Source organism: Acinonyx jubatus, chromosome C2 (genome assembly GCF_027475565.1).
Source record: "Acinonyx jubatus isolate Ajub_Pintada_27869175 chromosome C2, VMU_Ajub_asm_v1.0, whole genome shotgun sequence".
Lineage (NCBI taxonomy): Eukaryota > Metazoa > Chordata > Mammalia > Carnivora > Felidae > Acinonyx > Acinonyx jubatus.
This window is the reverse complement of record NC_069384.1, coordinates 112,959,843-112,979,982: the sequence shown is the minus strand read 5'-3', so window position 1 is coordinate 112,979,982 and position 20,140 is coordinate 112,959,843. Positions and strand designations below refer to the sequence as shown.

The following is a 20,140-nucleotide window of genomic DNA, read 5'->3' as shown; positions in this document are numbered from 1 at the left end:
TCACGCGTACTAGCTTACTCACTCGCAAAATGAATTTAATTGTGCCTCAGACCCTCAGGCTTGATACTGCTATTTTATAGAGGAGTCGACTGTGACACACAAGCAACATGCCCAATAGAAGCCCACGAGTCAGGAGTAGAGCCAGCGAGAGGCCTGAAAGACTTGACCGCTGGCTGAACTAGCAGCCCAAAGGGGACCTCCAATTTACTTTCTGACACATGCTCTGGTGGCTCAGAGGGCTGTCCTCAGGGCTATTAAGGTAAGCTGCAGAAAAAGTCCTATAACCGTATGTTAATAATCTGAGGAGGTCCATCTCCTCCATCTTAACTTCGTCCTTTAAATTTCCCAGAACGGGGGCGGCTGGGTGGCTCAGTCAGTTAAGCATCTGACTCTTGATTTTGACTCATCATGACCCCCAAGGTGGTGGGATCGAGCCCTGTGTCAGGCCCCAGCTCAGCCTGGGATTCTCTCTCTCTGTGTCTCTCTCTGTCTCTGTCTCTGTCTCTCTCTCTCTCTCTCACTCTGCCCCTCCCTGCCCAAAATAAAAAAATAAAAACTGAAGAAAACATTAATTAAAAAACAAAGACACCTGAATGGAAAACAGGCAAAAGATGTGAATAGATCTTTCATAAAAGACGACATATACAATTAGCCAATAAACATATAAAAAGATGCTCAACATCATTAATCATCAGGGAAATGCAGGTGAAAAGAACGAAAATATACCACTTATCCATTCCAGTGGCCAAAATCAGAAAGACTCACAGTAAGAGGTGTGGTTAAGCTTAGCAGCTGGGACCCTCATATGCTGCTGGTGGGAGTGTAATATGACACAGCCACCAGAGAAAATTACCTGACAATTTCTTACAAGGTGTCCACGTGAGCCTGCGATTCCATTTCTAGGTACTTAACCGAGAGAAAAGAAAACATGTGCACACAAAGACTTGTACGTATATGTTCCTAGCAGTCGTATTCTGCGGAAGGCAGCCTCTAACAGGGATCCCGATGATCTTCGCTTCCTAGAATTTAGGAAGGTTCCTTTGTGTGACACCCTCCACTTCAGAGGGGGCTGAAGCTAGTGACTTAGCTCTCAAAAGAGATTATGGCAAAAGTGACCAGAGGTCACTTCTGAGATTAGGTTACAACAGACTGGTTTTCATATGTTTGCTCTCTCTTATTCTCGCCCTCACTCACTCTGACGAAGCCACTGGGGCATATTACGAGCTTCTCTTTGAAGAGGACCATATGACAAGTATTTGAGGGAGGCCCCTGACTAACAGCCAGGGAGGAACTGAGGCACTCAGTCCAACAGCTCTCAAGAAACTGAATCCTGCCAAACACCATGAAGATGAGAGCAAGGAGCCTGGGCAACATCTGGATTACAGCTTTAGGAGAGACCTTGAGGCAGAAGCACCCAGCTAAGCGAGACCCAAACTCTTGACCTATAGAAACTAGGATATAATAATATTTCCTTTTTAAATCACTACGTTTTGTGGTAATGTATTATGCGGCGATAGCTAACACACATTCATAGAAGTCAAAAACTGAAAACAACAGGACAATAAACGTTGCAGTATATTCATTCAGTGGAACGCCACATGGCAATAAAAAGAAACTTCGGGGACGTCTGGGTAGCTCAGTCAGTTAAGCGTCTGACTCTTGATTTCAGCTCAGGTGAGTTCCAGCCCTGCACCAGGCTCTGTGCTGACAGTGCAGAGCCTGCTTGGGATTCTCTCTCTGCCCCTCACCCACTAACAGGCATGTGCACACACGGTTTCTCTCTCTCTCTGTCTCCCAAAATAAATAAATAAACGTTAAAAAGAAAAAAAATTTTTTAACGTTTATTTATTTTTGAGACAGAGAGAGACAGAGCATGAACAGGGGAGGGTCAGAGAGAGGGAGACACAGAACCTGAAACAGGCTCCAGGCTCTGAGCTGTCAGCACACAGCCCGACGCGGGGCTTGAACTCATGGACCGCGAGATCATGACCTGAGCTGAAGTCGGCCGATTAACCGACTGAGCCACCCAGGCGCCCCAAAAAATAAACTTAAAAAAAAAAAACTGATACATGCAACAACATGGATGGATCTAAAACCATTAAACTCGTTAAAATGAACACACTGCAAACAAAAGAGGACATGTAGTATAATCCCATTCATATGAAAGTCTAGAAAAGACAAAATCTATTCAAAGTGACAGGGCACAGATCAGTGGTTGCCCTGGGCCAGGAGGTGGGGGTTGACTGCAAAGAAGCAAAAGAAATTTCTGGGGTTATGGAAAAGTTCTATGTCTTGAATGTGCCAATATACACACATGGGTGTCTATCTTTGTCATAACTCACTGGATTAAATACTTAAAATAGATATATAGGCACATTTTACCATATGCAAATTATGCTGCAACTAAATTGATTTGCAAAGTTAAAAAAAATCCCAGAGCAAATACAAGGTGTGATTCTATGGCAGCAATTTTTAAATATCTGTAGGAAATAAATAGTTTCCTAGCAAATGTAAATAACCAAAATTGGCCCAAAAAGAAATGGAAAACCAGAATATACAGTGACCACATACAATAGATTGAAAAGATGATTAAAGAACTACCAAAAGCTACTTAGAAATTATTGAACTTCTTGATCCCTAGTTTGTTACTCTGTAAAGTGGAAATTAATACTTAACTCACAGAATATTTTAAGAATTGAGCTAACATGCTTAGTATAATACTTGGGATGTAGTAAGTGCTTAGTACTAGTTTCCCTGGTGTGCAGTGGTGTTTTAAGCCCTTTTATTTTTTTTTAATTTTTTTTAATGTTTATTTTTGAGAGAGACAGAGACAAAGTGCAAGTGGGGGAGGGAAGAGAAAGAAGGAGACACAGAATCCAAAGCAGGCTCCAGGCTCTGAGCTGTCAGCACAGAGCCCAGTGCAGGGCTTGGACTCAAGAACTGTTAGATCATGACCTGAACCGAAGTTGCAAGCTTAACCGACTGAGCCACCCAGGTGCCCCAAGCTCTTGAAATGATAACTTCACTTCTCTTTCCAGATGAACAACACAGCATTACTTAATTCAGTCAACAAACATTGGACTCCTCCTTTTGAGGCTCTTCCCAAGGAGAGTCCCAACTCCACAGGAAGGAACAGAGTCTCTCTGTGTTTTTCTTTCCTAAACCTAATTGTGGAGAGAAAAGAGAAAAGACGACTACAAGCAGGAGGAAGGAGGGTAAACCCTCAGAAAAGAAAAAAACTGCGGGGGGAGGAAGGAGACATCTTAAGAATATCTGAAGCATATTCAACGCACATTCGTCAACAAGCCGGGAGCAGGATGAAACACCAGTTGTGTACTGAAGAGTAGTGAGGTTTTAGACGTCTAAGCCACAGGGAGGCCAAGCTAGATCTCAGCATCTGAAGCCAAGGGGAAGATCGCTGGAAGCAGAGCTTTTCACGTGGGTGCCTTCACCTCCCTCCCGGTCTCAGGGAAGCCTCTGGGCCGAGGGTGGGGGCTGCACTATCTGGGAGGTTTAGGAGTGGTGTTGGAGGAATGAGCGTCCTGCCCGGGTGGAGGTCTGAAGGAATGTGGCAGATCATTTTTTTGCTGGCCTCCCCACACCCTCCCACCCCCCGGCGCCATACTGCATGACTGTTTCTCTTGGCCCCCTCCATGATCTGGGAATGTTCTAGCTTTCAGATAAGTGCTGGAGCTTTCTGGAGCTCTGACCTGGGTGATACTGATTGCTGGGGAGCACATCTGTGGATAGCAAGGAGGAGACTTGGCTGCTATCCCAGGGAGCATGGGTGAACTCCAATACAGCCATTACCATATCCCTTCCACCTTCAAATACACCTTTCCCCACACTCACACAAAGGGTAAACATCAGAGAAGCAGGTCAGGCTCCAAGGGACAATTGCTAAGAATCTGCCACTGCATCATAGGAACTCTTCAGTAACTTCCATAGGTGACTTACAATGAATTCCCTCCAGACTAAAGTGCACATTTTAGTCAACTGGCATTGCAATCAAACAGATCCACTGGGCTCTGCCATTCAGCAACTTTGTGGTCTCAGTTTTTTCATCTCTAAAATGGGGATGATTATATCACTTCCTTTGAATGGTTGTTTTGAGAATGAAATGAGATAGCATGTGTTGAGTGCTGCCCCTGGCTCATAACAGAGACTTAGAAATATTAGTATTGCCTTGACCACTGTCATTTCACACATGTCCCATAGGACTGTGTGCAAGACAATTCACCCCATTCTGCTAATTTTCCCCAATGCCACTTACAAAAAGCTGCAGAGAGGGGTGCCTGGGTTCCTCAGTCAGTTAAGAGTCTGGCTCTTGGTTTCTAACCTTGGGGTTTCATGAGTTCGAGCCCCAAGTCGGACTCTGTACTGACAGTGGAGAGCCTGCTTGGGATTCTCTGTCTCCCTCTCTCTCTGCCCCTCCCCACTCACGCTGTCTCTGTCTCTCTCAAAATAAATAAACTTAAAAATTTTTTTAAAGCTGCGGAGAAATTTAGACAGATCTGGTATACTCTACAAAAGACAGTTTAACTCAAATTTGGCTTAACAAGCATTTGTGGAGCACAAGCTCTGCTCCTTGCAGGTACTGGTCATTAAAGGTGATTTCTGGTTACCTATTACCAAAACCACCCCAAAACAGAGTGTCGTAAAACAATGTATTATTAACTGTCATGGTTTTGCGGGTTGAGTCAACCTAGTTGGCTTGTTTTTGTACAATAACAGTAAGTGAGGAGCTGAGTTATCGAAAGGCTTGCCTGGTTTGGGCATCCAAGGTGGCTTCTTCACTCCCTTTTGTGGTATCTCAGTGACCCCTCCACATGACAACTTTCTCTCATAGAGCAGTCTAGACTTCTTATGTGATGGCTCAAGGTTCCAGGAAAAAGAAAGCAGAAACTGTCAGTGATCTTAAAGCCTAGAGGTCCAGAGCCTCTTCTGCCATTTTCTGATGACAAAGCAACTACAGACCAGCCCAGATTTAAGGAAGAGGAACAGAGTCTACCTTTTAATGGGGGAGTAGCAATGTGTACCCAAAGGCAAGGAAGTGATTGAGGCCAAACATCTTTGGAGATAAACTACCAATGGATACAATACATGAGTTCCATGTGGATAAAAAACACAAGATATATACTCGTACGATTTTACTGTTTTTAGCTGATAGCTTTTCATCCAAATATGTGATAACAATCACTCACCACATGCCTCAGGCTTCTGAGTTCCTACCACTGAATTGATTCCTCAATGAAGGGAAAATTCAGTGAATGCGTCAGATCATGACATTTTTTCTGTTAGCCAAGATGGCTTTGTCACTTTAGGACTCTTTTTACCCACAAATTTCATCCCCAGCTGAGCATGTCACTTTGCGCTTATTGTCTTATCTTCAGAGTAAAAACCAAGGCTTTTGACCAGTCAGACCAACAGTCTGCTCTTATCCTATTCCATGACGCTGCCTTATCCTTCCATTTTCCCAATAATCCCAGATTCCAAAGAGTTCTACTTACACAGGCAATTCTTCCAACCGGAATAAATCATATGCTTTAATAATTCCTTGTACTCTTCAGAACACTTAGCTTAATTTGTATCTTTATATTTGAGAGATTGTTGGACTAATTTCTCCCTTCCTAAGCTCAGGTGCCATTTATCTCCAGCATGTAGGCCTGTGCCTAGTATATACCAGGTAGTCAATACTGTTCTTTGAATTAATAAATATTTCCTCTTTCCAGAACTATTTAAAGGTAAAAGAAGGTAAACCCATTAATATGGAGAGAATTTTTAAAAATTCATTTTCAAAAACATAATGTTTGATTTTTAACTGTTAGACCTTAGAGATCTTGGTATCCAACTTAATAAAAGTAAAATTGGGGTGCCTGGGTGGCTCAATCGGTTAAGCGTCCAACTTCAGCTCAGGTCATGATCTCACAGTTCGTCGGTTCGAGCCCCGTGTTGGGCTCTGTGTTGATAGCTCAGAGCCTGGAGCCTGCTTCCGATTCTGTGTCTCCCTCTCTCTCTCTCTGACCCTCCCCGACTCATACTCTGTCTCTTTTTCTCTCTCTCAAAAATAAACATTAAAAAAATTTTTAAAAAAGAAAGCAAAGTGAAATTATTGGAGTCTGGAATCAAGCAGTACAAACAAAGTAAGCTTTCAGAATGCCTTCCACAGCAGTAGATATGACCTGAAGCACTCTAGGTGGTCTCTACTAAAGGGCTATTTCTAGGTTTGAACTCTTACTTACCATTCCAATTGCTGTGTTCTCCATCTCACATTCCTTCTCACTTCCCTCATACCCAGCTACCCACCCCTGTCTGATGGATGTTGCAGTGTAGTTGGCTTAAAATCTCCCTAAAAATCCAAACCCCTTTGGACAACATCTTTCAAAAGTCTGTCCTTGCCTCACCTCCACACCCACCTATAACTCTGGAATCCTCTACTAAATTCCAATACCCTGATTCTCAGCATATTCAGACACAGCCTCATTTAGCCTTGGGGCTCCCCAAACTGGAAACACACATGAGCAAGGACTCCAGGAATCTTCTTATTCTTACTTTTTATTAAGGAAAATTTTAAAGGTAAAGAAAATACCATAATAAACTGTTATACTCATCACGCAGCTTTAATTATTATCAGCTCATGACCAGTCTTTTTCCATTCACACCTCCACCCACTCATTTCCCCTCTCCCCTGGATGGATTTCAGTAACTATCTCCAAACAATAAGTACTTTAAACACATGCGCACAAGTAAAACACATTATCACACCTAAAAATACTCCGGGCACTCTTAATTTTCGTAACTACTGATTTCAGTCTGAAAAATACTGACACAATAAAGCACCATAAAGTTAGCCCATCTTTACCACTGCCCTTCCCAAATATGCCACAAAAGTGCAAATATGCACTCTTTAAAGAGCCAGAAGACATGCATTTTTGATGGCACTGTTATTGTCTCATATAAGAAATGGTACTAACAGATAATTGGCTTTGCTTTTATCAATGTTCTCCAGATGAAGATCACCAGGAAAACCTGTAGTTGAACTAGTTGAGCTTTTGCAGGTTGCTGTGAAGGGAACACACACATGGAGGAACCTGGAGCATCTCAGTAAGAGGGTGTCAGAAAGAAGCTAGTAAATTATTTGAGCTTCAGTTGGGTAATTCAGGGCAGAGTCTTAGGAAGCAGGGACTTACTCTGGATTGTCAGAAAGTGGAGGCAGTTTTTTTTTTTAAGTTTATTTATTTTTGAGAGAGGGAGAGAGAGAGCACAGGGGAGGGAGGGAGGGAGGGAGGGAGAGAGAGAGAGAGAGAGAGAGAGAGAGAGAGAGAGAGAGAGAATCCCAAGGAGGCTCTGCACTGTCAGCACAAAGCCCAACATGGGGCTTAAATCCACAAACCATGAGATCGTGACCTGAGCCGAAATCAAGAGTTGAATGCTTAACAACTGAGCCATCCAGGCACCCCTGGAGGGAGTTCTATGATTGGACATCCCAACAGGTCTTCTCGTGGGGAGAAGAGACTAGAGAGTGACAGTCAGTAAGCAAGGGGAATGTTTTGTGTTGCACAGTGACCTCGTTTTTGTCTCAATCATGGTCTGAGAGTGACCTCTTTTGATATAGATATTTGTAAGACTGTTTCTGTTCAGGGGCACCTGACTCAGTCTGTTAAGTGTCTGACTCTTGATTTTGGCTTAGGTCTTGATCTCATAGTTGGTGAGACTGAGCCCTGTGTCGGGCTCTGTACTAATAGCAGAGCCTGCCTGGGATATTCTCTCTCTCTCTCTCTCTCTAAATAAATAAATAAATAAACATTTTATAAAAATTGTCTCTGTCCAACAAAATGACATCATGAGTGTCAGACCAGCTTGTAATAGTATTGACATCTAACTGTGAAAGTCAAATCCATTCTGGATGTTGTGGGCAACTTTTTTTTTTCTTATTATCCTACCACTTTCTAGGGTATATGAACTCGACGACTACTATCTTTAGTCCTGATTCTATTTGAGTTTCTGAACCCACTTTTCCTTTTAGATCATTTTGATCTCTCATTATTTATGTGTGTGTGTGTGTGTGTGTGTGTGTGTGTGTGTGTGTGTATTATATTATATTCAAGTGTTAATAAACTTCCTTAAATCTTTTTCTGGAGAAGATAAATGAATTCATGCATTCCTCTTGAGATCCAAGGGAATATAATTGTTTAAAAATAGCTTCCAAAACTTTAATGATTATAAAATTATGATATATGAGACAGGAAAGATTAAAGAATACAGTATAATGTGACCCATGTGAAACACTGGCATGGAATTCAAAGGCTTCTGTTAAGTGCTGAGTGTGTGGCCATGATTTAGTCACTATCTCACCAGACCTCCCTTACATCATCTACAATATAACTACTTTGGGCTAAATTATTTTCGACTTCTATCAGTCTTTAATTCTAGAGCATAAAATAGTCTTAGCTATGTTATATGTATATATACCTCCTTCCTTCCTTCTAACTCTTTATCATGGAAACCTTCAAATATGGATAAAAATAGAATAGTAAAGCAAATCCCAAATAACCATCACCAACTTCCCAGCTACCAAATTCCCAGCCCTGGCCAATGCTGTTGTGTTTCTACACCCACCCACGCCGGTGGCTATTTTGAAGCAAATCCCCAGATATCGTCTTGTTTCATTTGGTTTTCATTACTGGAAAAAAAAATTTTTTAAGAAAAAGGACAATTTTAAAATGTGGAGCCCTATAATATTGCATTTGCTCATATATAGAAATTTAAGGAGAGTCTTCATTTAATAGTGTGACTGCAAATGAACAGCAGTTTTATCAGAAGGGGTCTTAAGATGCATCATGTTCAGTTTTACAGGGAAAAAAAAAAGTAAAGACTTTTTTTTCAGAGTATTCTTTGCATTTAAAAATAGTTTTCTGGGGTGCCTGGGTGGCTCAGTGGGTTAAGTGACCTACTCTTGGTTTTGGCTCAGGTCATGATCTCATGGTTCCTGAAATCGAGCCCCACTGTCAGTGGGGAGCCTACTTGGGATTCTCTCTCTCCTTCTCTCCCTGCCCCTCCCTTCCTCGTGTGTACACATGATCTCTCTCTCTCTCTCTCTCTCCCTCTCTCTCTCCCAATAACAAATAAATAGACTTAAAAATATAGTTTTATGCAGCCATTTGTCAGCTCTAATTGAAACAATCATATAAATGGGACCGAGGATCAGAGCTTGTGAGCCACAGCAGGAAGAAAGTTCAGTTCCAGCTGCAGTCAGCCATAATCTGTTTTTCTGCTTGAGCCTCAGCTTTGGGTAAGCTGAATACCTGGGTCCACAGTTACACTTGGGGCCTCCCCAATGTTGTAGGAAATCAATGAATATGATAGCGCAGATTCCACAGAGATTCATATTACAGGTAGGATTGCCAGAGAGCAAATAAATATACAGAATGGCCAGTTAAATTCAAATTTTGCATAAACAGCAAGTAATTTTTTAGTATGAGTATATCCCAGAAACTGCATGGGATGTACTAAAAAAAATTCACTGTTTATCTGAAACTTAAATGTAATTGGGGATCCTATATTTTATCTGGCAACCCAAATTACAAGACATATGCTATGGTTACTCTGGCTGCATAATAAAACTTAGTGGTTTAAAGCAGTAATAATTATATATCATATCTCCTATTTTCTATGGGTCAGGAATTCAGACAGAGCACAGGAGACTAGCTTCTGGTGTTTCTGCCTCATGATGCCTGGGGCTTCAGCAGGAAGACAGGCTCAGAATCATCAAAAGCTTATTCATCCAATGTATCTGGCAGTAGATGCTGGTTGTGAGCACAGCACATAGCTGTTAGCCAGAATGTTCACGTGGGGGCTTCCTTACAACATAGTAGATGGGTTCCCAGGGCAACAGTCCCTAGAGAGAGAACCAGGCAGAAGTTGCATTACCTTTTATGACCTAGCCTCAGTGTCATTTCTACCCAGTTTCTTTGTTGTTGTTATCGTTTTTAAAAATTTTTTAATGTTTATTTTTGAGAGAGAAACAGAGTGTGAGCGGGGGAGGGGCAGAAAGAGAGGGAGAGAATCCTAAACAGGCTCCAGGCTCTGAGCTGTCAGCACAGAGCCTGACGTGGGGCTTAAAACCAGGAGCTGTGAGATCATGACCTGAGCCAAAGCGGACGTTCAACCGACTAAGCCACCCAGGAGTGCCTTGTTTCTGTTTTTAAATATCTGTTTATTTACTTTTGAGAGAAAGAGAGAGAGCACGAGGAGGGGAGGGGCAGAGGGAGAGAGGAAGGGAGAGAATCCAAACAGGCTGGGATTGTCAGATGGAGTCTGATGTGGGGCTCAAACCCATGAACCATGAGATCATGACCTGAGCCAAAGTCAAACGTTTAACTAACTTAGCCACCTAGGTACCCCAACTTCCACCCAGTTTCAAAGGGAAGGAACATAGATCTGACTTCTCTTTCTCACGTTGTGAGAACAGTATGGAGGGTGAATATATATATATTGGTACAGTCATCTTTAGAAATACAGGCTGCCACAGCTTGTCACATCATTTAGATATCTTATATCTGAATATCCACCTGTAAAGATAGGTAACCATCCCAGCTATAACTTAGAATGGAGAGTCTCCCCACATGCTATTTTCATTAACGTTCTGTTGGACAGCTAAAGTGTAAATGTATACATTTACAATTGTAAGGGTAAAATGCCAAAATAATCATGATTGTGAAAGTTGTTTATTTTATATACAAAAGCAATTGTTAAGAACTACTACTAAATAGATCAATAGGGACATCAATCGACAGTTTATGCAATAATCCTGACCTTTGTTGGGGTGTCTGAGTGGCTCAGTCAGTTAAGCTTCAGACTTCAGCTCATGTCATGATCTCGCAGTTCAGGTCTGAGCCTCATATCGGGCTCTGTGCTGACAGCTCAGAGCCTGGAGCCTGCTTCACATTCTGTGTCTCCCTCTCTCTCTCTGCCTTCCCCCACTCACGCTCTGTCTCTCTCTCTCTTTCTCAAAAATAAATAAACATTAAAAACATTTTTTTAATAAAAATAAAATAATGCTGACCTTGGTGGAATTGCATTTCATTCATGGTTATTTAAATTCCATTTAAGCCATATCTTTCAAGGAAAAGTCATATTGGAAATTCTTTACATATTAGGAGGATATATTAAAAGCATAAAGATAACTTTACCACTTAAAATGTCACGGGCAGGAGAAACTCCAAAATCACACAATGACATCTGTGATAAATCATCCTTGATCCAGACAGGGTAATGCTATGATTCCATATCTTGTGAATATATATACAATGAAATATTATTCAGCCTTAAAAAAGAAAAAGATCTTGTCATTTACAACAAGGATGAATCTGGAGGACATTGTGCTTATGAAATAAGCCAGACACGGAATGAAAAAACTGCATGATTTCACCTATACATAGAATCTACATTATCGAATACGTAGAAGGAAAGGTAGCATGGTGGTTACCAGGGGCCGGGGAGGTGGAGGAAATGGAGACAGATTGGCCAAGGGTGCAAAGTTGCAGTATGTAGAATGAACAGAAACCTACTGTACAACATGATGACTATAGTTAATAATACTGTATTGAATCCTGGAAATTTTGTGAAAAGAGTGTATGTCAGTGTTCTCGTGACAAAAACAAAGGCAATTATGTGAAAAGATATGTTAATTTGCTTGACTATGGTAGTCATTTCACTATGTATATGTATGTCAAATCATCATTTGCACGCCTTAAATATATATAATTTTTATTTAAAAAAAAACCTGGTATGAAGAAAACAAGGAAGTATTAGATAAAAGTGAGGGGTCCCCAAATACCTTGTTTTTCCACCAGCTTCAGTTAAATGAACAGCTATTTAGTATCATAAACATGCAGCATATTGGCTTCAGCAGCAGAAATCCAGAGGTAGACAGTGTTGAGTAATTACTGATCTGAGGCTAGTCAGACTTATAAATTTAGTCTACTAAGGGGTGCCTGGGTGGTTCAGTCAGTTAAGCATGTGACTTCAGCTCAGGTCATGATCTCACGGTTCGTCGGTTCGAGCCCCGCGTCAGGCTCTGTGCTGACAGCTCAGAGCCTGGAGCCTGCTTCACATTCTGTGTCTCCCTCTCTCTCTGCCCCTCCTGTGCAGGCTCTGTCTCTCCCTCAAAAAACAAACATTTTTTTACAATTTAATTTCGTCTACTAAAAGTTCAAATAATAAAATTGCAATGATAATTAGGCATGTTGGTAAAGTTTCAGATTAATTCTCATATAGCTCATGTTTATTCTATGAAGCTGATCTTTGGCTTTGGCCTCAATTTTGTATGAATATTGATTTTAACATTTGTCTGTTTAACATTTGGCCAAAATAAGTACAATGTCCACAGTGACCAGGGAAAATGTAGTATATGTAATCGATAGTTCTAAGCTTTCTACACAAGTTCTGTTTCCCTGCACATTGTTTTTGAAAAAGCGCAGGTGAGGGAATTAACTTTCTGACAAGAAAAAACATAGAAATGAATAAAAATAAAGATAAAATTTGGGTTGAAGAGGGAGTGTTGGCATAAAAATATTATAAGTCTAAAAGGAAGATGGATGGAGGAAATTGGGCCTCCATAACCACAACGTGGGAGGAGAGATTACAGGATGCAAAGGAGAAGGGCTGGGGGAAGAAGGGAAAGCTCGAAGAATGTGAGAGAAGGTTGGAATAGCAGTGTCATGGAATGCAGTAGGGAATACATGAGTAAGGCAGGAAGACTGCTGAACAGTAGGGCCCTTCCTACTGGACCTCAGCATGAATTTTTAATGGGCTTACGTTTTGAGAACTACTGCCTTAAAACATGCAGAAAACAGGGCAAGCCAGAGTGATGAGACGCTCTCTTCCAATCCCAGAATCTTCTGAAATCCCCAAGTTGTCCATGACTGTCTCAAGAACGGAAATTTACTAGAGCAAGTAGCAACTGTCTGAAATACCCCACAAAGGGCAGAGCCAGTGGGAAGTCAAAGGGAGGGTATCTTTCTGGCCCCAAATAAATATACTAATAACTGTGTACAACTTTACTGTGATCCTAGGGCCATATGTATTTCCTAGGACAAAACCACCAGCATCGCCTTGAAACTTGTTAGAAGGGCAGTATCTCAGGCCCCATCCCAGACCTTCTAGATCAGCATCTGCATTTTAGCAAGATAGCAGATGATTCACATGCACATTAAAGTTTGAGAAACCCTGGTCTATAACTTTGCTAGAAGCTTCAGTATACATATGGGTAGTCACAGTAATGCTAATCTCAATAGAAATATATTGGGCCTCTGCAACTTGTCTCATATGATAGCGGGTACTATGAAGACCATCAAAGATCTCTGGGACGTATTTTCTACCCTCTAGGTTTAAAGACCGTAATTAGGTAGGAAGGTTTTTTATTTTATTTTTGTTATTAATTAATTTTTTTTTTTTTTTTTTTGCAATTATAGTTCAGTCTTCAAAGTCTATGAAAGGAAAACAGTGTATTTCACTTTGGCTTCCCGTGGTTTGGAGCTGGTCATTCAATTTCAAGTGAGGGAAATATATCCTTGAACTCAGACTTCTGGACCGCACCACTGACAGAGGAAGGGCAGCAGAATCAGCACAGAGTAAGTACGTGTACTTACATGTACACCAGCTGCCTACACCTTTAAGAGATCTGCCCAAATATCGATGGGTCCTAGATACCATTCTTGTGCCTGATACATAAGGGCTTAAAAAATATGCCAAAAAATAAACATGTGAAAGTTAAAACTGACCTTTCAAAGTTCAAAGCTCATTGATACGATCAGCACTTTAAGTTGTCTTTAAAACTTGGTTTTAATGTTTTTGCTGCCTCAGAATGTGGTCTTAACCATACTTTTTGCTCTCTTTGATCATCCTTTTATAGTTTGGAATCAGTCCTTAAAGTCAATCAATGTGAGCATCTTCAGGCAGTGGGACAGCATGAGCCCTCCAGCACTACCTTTTCCTTTCATTAAGACAAGCAGTGTGTAGTTTTGGATTCAAGGGCTGACGTGATGCTTTCTAGCTGTTTGGGTTTCAGCAAGCCCCAGACCCCTCTGAGCCTGTTTCCTCTGGTATAAGAAAGAGGCAGTTACTGTAACCACCTCAGAGGGACATGGTAGAGATAAAATGAGTTAAAGATGAAAAGCATTAAAGTCATACATAGCATGTAACAAGTGTACAAGAAATATTGACTACATAACTTTATTGAAACTTATTCCTGACAACGAACAAAGTTTCAAAGAAGCATTTTTACCTTCTCAGAGGAGCCTTTCCTGCCTCACCTGAATCCCCCTGCCATTATATATGCTTTCATGGCTTCCTCTATGCCATGGCACAGGTCACAGCTGGCTATTATATGTTTCTGAGACTATGTGATTAACAAGAAGCAGCATAGCATGGGGGGCTAAGAGCACAGACTGTTGGTTGTTTTAGCACAGGTTGCATGGAATCAAATCCTAGCTCTTGCTACTATAAGGTCTTGGGCAAGTTACTCTGTCTCTGTTTTATCATCAGTAAAATGCACATTAATAATAGAACCTACTTTACAGGCACCTGAGTGGCTCCATCCAGTAAGTGCTGGACTTTTTATTTCGGCTCAGGTCGTGACCTCATGGTCATGAAATCGAGCCCTGCACTGAGGCATTCAATGCAAAGCCCCCTTGGGATTCTCTCTCTCTCTCTCTCTCTCTCTCTGCCCTTCCCCTGCTTGCATATGCTCTTTCTCTCTCTCAAAATAAACAAATAAGCTTTTTAAAAATAAAAAATAATAGAACCTACTTTATACAGTTGCTATGAGAAATATATTGCTTGGCATGTAATAAGTACTAGGCATGTTTTCTATTGTTAACATTATCAGTATTTATCATCCTTTCCTTATCAGCTCTATTTAACATTTCTCCAGTGCCTAGTTCAGTGCCTGATACATAAGGGCTCAATAAATATGCTAAAAGAATAAATGAATGAAAGCTAAAATTGACATGATTTTAGCTCATTGACATGATAAATGCTTTCACCCAGTTGTTTTCAATACTATTTTCCAAATTTCAATTGTCTTCTTTCTGTTTTTGTTTTTCCTTTCTAATCTGTATGTGAATTTTTTAAAGCAAATATGACCATACTATTTTTGATAGTATCAAAAATAATTGGGGAAATACCTACCCAAAGGTACAGACCAAGAGAATAATGTATAATCTTACAAAGTCAGAGGTGTAAATATAAAAGAATAAATGTGTTAAAATTTCCCTGCCTTTTAAAAACCTTAACATGGATTTCTAAACTTGGTCTCTCTTGCAGCCCATGAGTAGATTTCATTTTAAAAAGAGGATGAGAACCCTCAGTTAGTGATGTTACACTTTATGGAGAGTGGGTGGAGGTTGAGTTCCTGTTGAAAGTTAATTTTCTACCTATAACCATAGTGACATGAAACAATGCTAAAACCAGTCGATATTTGGGCAGCTCTCTTGGACAGATTAGCCAGGGCTCATGCTTCTCTGAGAGGTCAAGCTGTGTCCTTTTGTACAGAGAGGGCCACACAACACCCATTGGAGTCATAAGGCAGCACATGCGTGCATTTGCTCTTTCTGGTTGTGAAAATAGCTAGAAATACTGACTTTTACTTGTTAATGGCACCTGCAAGATCCCCAAGCCCAAATCTTAACTCAGGCTGTGTCTACTCATGAATAGAGGGAATTACCCAGATTATTCAGCCTATAACCAAGAAAGCCCTTAATCTGATACTAAATCCACACAGGCAGCCTTCCTTGTGATAATGTAAGAGTAGATGCCAGTTTGGGTTACCGAGATTTTACACTGTGGTAGTTAAGAGCACAGTCTCTGGAGCCAGACTTCCTGGGTTCAAATCCTACCTCGACCATTGTGACAATTTAAAGTATCAAAGACTTTGTGGCCATCTTTCCTGGAGAGATGAGGTCTGTGCCCCTTCCACTGAATCTGAGATGACTCTGACAATTCTGACCAAGGGGATATAATAAAAGGAGACCTGTCCCAGTTTCTGGCCCAGCTTCCACTTTCTTGTCTCTTAGATCCTTAAGCCACCATGAAAAATCTGACTACACTGCTACAGAGACCACAAGAAGAACCCTAAAACTAAAGGGGGAGGTGAGGGCCCCATTGAGCCCAGTCTTACAGCCCTTCCCATCAAAGCACCTGGCAGGTGAGTGAAGCCTTCATGGGCCCTACAGACCAATGCAATGCAGTCTTCAGCTGAATAAGAGCAAATAACCCCAGTCAACACTACCTGGGACAGAAGAATCACCCAGTTGATTCCTCACCTACAAAATCATGATATGCATAATAAAACGGTTGCTATTCCAAATACAAAGCTCTAACGTGCCTTATGATACCTTGATAGATAACTAGAACAACACTTACTAGTTGTTTTGGTTTCCTCACCTTTAAAGTAGGGACAATAATTACAATACCTACCTTAGCAGGTTGCTCTGAAGATTAAACAAGTAGTAACGCAAAGCCCTTAGACTAGTGCCCAACACATAGCAATTGCTCTGTAAAATTTGTCTCCTGTTAAGCTTGGATGACAACTCTTATTAGCTTTCTGAGACAGAGAAGTCTGAGAGTGGGCCCCATGTCATCTAGTCTCCAGGCCATCTGGACCTTTTATAGTCTCATCTCAACCAGGACACGGGCCCCTTTTAGAGCACACATGTTGAAATGACCCCAAGTATGAAGGACTAGAGTTTACCATTCCACCTAAGATTAGCTACTGCCTTCCTGCAGGCCAGCTATCTCCCATCCCTCAGGACAGTGGAGGCTGAACTGGTTTCCAGTCCTGATCCCAACTCACGCCCCTCTGCATGATCCAGCTCCCCCAAACCACGCTTCATCCCATCTTCAACTTTCACTTGTTACCCTTTCTTTCCCTCAAATGACCCCTCACCTTCTCCCTGCTAACACAGATTCCTTCACAAACACTTGGGAAATGAACAAGCTCCAAGTTTCCCAAGGATGTTCTGGGTAACCTAGTCCTTCAGGATGTGCCAAAACAGAAGAGTGCTGTGCATGGTGAAGTTTTGGACACACTGGACACTACATTTCTTAACTTTCCTTCGATAATTACAAGTGCATTTGCCAATTACAAGCCCTAAAAAGTTATGCCATTCAGAAGTCTATTTAACTTTGTATTATCTAGATTTTTACAAACATACCTTGACTATGAAACACTTTTCTGGTACAACAAGACTTCTTGGAAGGAGGGACCACTGAACTAAGTCCTAGAGATGTGGAAGAGGGAAGCAGGTGAAGGGAGCAGAGAAGAAAGCAAGAAGATGATTGACTTGATTTGGCAGGAAGGCAAATTAGAGAGGGATGGGTTTAAGGTATGAGAGTCATGGGAGGCTCCTGAGGGTTTTAGGCAAGAGCATATTAGATCAGATTAGCATTGGCTCTTAAAATGTTTTTGATCCTTATTATTATTTTTAATGTTTATTTATTTTTGAGACAGCACAAGCAGGGGAAGGGCAGAGAGAGGGAGACGGAGGATCTAAAGCAGGCTCTGAGCTGACAGTAGTAAGCACGATGTGGGGCTCAAATTCTCCAACTGTAAGATCATGACCTGACCTGAAGTCAAATGCTCAACCGACTGAGCCACCCAAGCATCCCTTTTGGAGATCTGTAAGTAAATTAAACATGTTGCGTTATTACCCATTATCTACACGCACATTATAAAACTTTCATAAAATGGCTGTAATTCTTGTTACATGCAATGCCCACTAATATTTTCCGTCATTTCTTTCTCCTTTTGGAAATCACATTTCAGGAGCCGTTTCAATTAATGTAGGCAAGCAAAGATGGGGAGCTAAACTGTTAACACCTGAATATGAGTGTGTCAGCCCCTCATATTCTCCCTGATGTGCTAGATGAATAAATAAATGAGAGTGATCTCCTTTCCGAGAAGCAGAAGAGCCTATTCTAGTTCTTCTGCTAAGGAGCAGTTAATTCTTATACTCTCTGTGCATGATTTCCATTGTCTCTTGTCTCAAGTAAGAGGTTGTAATACCATGGAGGACAGAAAGTAAGTCAGATTTTTATTGTTGTTGTTCATCAGGACAGCACTCGGCATATTGGTGGACACATTGTGGGCACTTCAAACACACTGGTTGCATTCCACTGAATTGATGATTCTTCATCCATTGCAAGGCAAAGAAGTTTAGCAGGCTGAGAAACAGTAGTACGCTTCGCCTAAGTATTGTGCACACCCCAGCAGGTGATCAGTCACCTGGAAAATATCTCCTACTCCTGTGCTCATTGTCTCATCACAGAGAGGAACCCCTGGACTTCCTGCTGCTTAATCTCCAGCAGTCAAACCTCCCAGAGGGTGAAGTCCAAGACTGCCACTGAAGGATGTTTGCATCCTTGTATTCTTTCTGCAAAGATCTCTACTGTCTTTATGTCCCTCCCAGAGCTGCCATCTGCTTTCACTTCTGAGGTCTTTTTACAGGACTGGATCCAAAATGGGACGCAGTCTCAACTCCCCCACTCTTTATGAAAAAGAGGTCTTGGGCTTTTTTGGCTTAAGGGCTTCACTGCTCAACAGAGAGCAAGCAACAAACCATCAAGCTTGAGTGTCACAAGAACAAGTGCCAGAATCTCACAACATTTTTTTCTAGTGCCTAGAGCAGTCTGTTGGTGACCCCCATCCCTTCCTGGGGTAAATTTCTGCCTCCCTCCCCCCACTTTTCTCCAGATTAGGTGTTCCACTTCCTGCTTGCAGGTCTGAAGGCGCAATTAATAGCTGAACAATAAATGAGTTAGTCATCCTCCAAGTGTTGAAGTCTCAATGGCCAGAGCATTCCAGAAAAGTGACTATCAGCGTTTCCTCTTCTCCACACAGGAAATAAACGACCTCAGCCCTCTCCCTCACAGTTACTCATGTGCCACAACTTCTCAAAAATTGTGAAAGGACTGTCTGGGCTCAGACCTAGTTTGTGGCGACATGGCTAAACATACCAAGAAGGTCAGTAATTATGGGATCCGTTATGGTGCCTCCCTCAGGAAATGGTGAAGAAGACTGAAGTAAGCCAGCAGGCCAAGCACGCTTGCCCTTTCTGTGGCAAAACCAAGATGAAAAGACAAGCTGTGGGGATCTGGCATTGCAGTTTGTGCATGAAAACGATAGGCAGTGGTCCCTGGACATACAAAACCACTTCTGCGGTCACAGTCAAGTCAGCCATCAGACAACTGAAGAAGTTGGAAGACCAGTAGGAATTCTACCATTTGAAACATTGTTAGCTAGCCTATAATAAACGGGAAATTCACATAACAAAATTACTTTGGCTTGTTGTTAAATTTATTAACTAGATGTTCCAATTTTTGTTGCATTAATCTTGCTTTCTCAAAAGACTTGGAAATTAAAAATCCTTCTAATTTTTATTGGAAAGAAAACTGTGGAAGGAAGCTGAGGTGTGGTGCACAGCACCCTTTACTAGCATCTATTTTCTCAGACGGTGTAGACCAGCAATTCCGGTTGCTAGTCTGAAAAGTCTAGGATGTCAAGGTTGTGTTGACTAGTGTTATTCAAATGCCATGATGGGAAATTGTAGGGACCAAAGGCCCTGGCAAAAGAAAGAAGGTTTCCAGGACCCAGGGGGTGGGGGGTGAGGGGGCTGCCTAGCTTCAAGGTGGCATCAATCATGATTAATTCAAGGCTTACATTTCTAGAACCTTGTCTTCTTCTGTGGGATTACTCTCAAGACTCCCTGTCAAAAACTGGAGGGTTATAAATAAAGCACATCTGCACCTGCTTGGAGTGTTGGAAAATAACTTCCAGAAAAGTGGTAACAGTCCTTATCTGTTGGTGGTGGGAGCACAGTTGGTTCTCCTTTTCATCCTTCTGTTTGTCTGTATATCTGACTTTTTAACCTAAATAAATGAATACTTACAGGGTTTGTAATAAGGGGACAAAATCAAAATTATTGTTCAGAAGGAAGTATGTCCCACTGTTTCCATATACTTTGCACATAGTGACATTCTATTGTTTATATTGAAAAGATAATCTTTTTTTTTTTTTTTTAAATTTCTGAAAAGGAACATCTATTAGGGAGACCATAGCCCAGGTTTCGGCAACATAGCA

The 20,140-nt window shown here is 41.4% G+C and overlaps 1 pseudogene; it reads left to right on the top strand.

Annotated features, from left to right (window-relative positions):
• The first annotated feature begins 19,003 nt into the window (after positions 1-19,003).
• On the top strand, positions 19,004-19,309 carry LOC128315279 (60S ribosomal protein L37a-like; annotated as a pseudogene).
• Positions 19,310-20,140: the final 831 nt, after the last annotated feature.